Consider the following 631-nt stretch of genomic DNA (forward strand, 5'->3'; position numbering starts at 1 on the left):
TGTGTTCCTTTTCTATCTTTGTAATATGTGAAAATATAATCACATTGACTTCAAAAAATTTATTTGTGAAGATCAAATAAAATAAGGCATACACAAGGTTTAACATCATTGCTTGAAATACAGAAGTCACCCAATAAACATAAACTACTAATTTTATTGTTGTTAATAAATATGGAGAGACATTAATTTTGCCATCAAGTAAGAGAGATATGATATGTCAGAGAAAATGAGTTTTTTTTTTTTTTTGCTGCTGTTCATTGAGTTGCCTGCTTTCTGATGAAATGAAGAAATGAGCTAAAAAAGAAGCTAATCTGAATTGAAAGTCAACTACAGAATATATTTATAGACAGATCAATGATTACCAAATTTTTTAAAAGGACAATGACTAAAGATACTCCACACACACGGACACACACACAACATAATAAGGATCAGCGTTCTTATGTATTAAAATATGCTATTCCTAGTCTCCAAGTCTCTTTGGCCATAATTAAGATCTGTATGCATCGATATGTGGAACTTATTTTATCTTTTTAAGACTAGTCAAGTGAGGTGGGGCACAGTGGCTCACACCTGTAATGCCAACACTTTGGGAGGCTGAGGTGGGTGGATCACTTGAAGTCAGAAGTTC

The sequence above is a fragment of the Aotus nancymaae genome, unplaced genomic scaffold (assembly GCF_030222135.1).
Source record: "Aotus nancymaae isolate 86718 unplaced genomic scaffold, 86718_ANA_hifiasm-v0.15.2.pri h1tg000025l, whole genome shotgun sequence".
NCBI classification, from domain to species: domain Eukaryota; kingdom Metazoa; phylum Chordata; class Mammalia; order Primates; family Aotidae; genus Aotus; species Aotus nancymaae.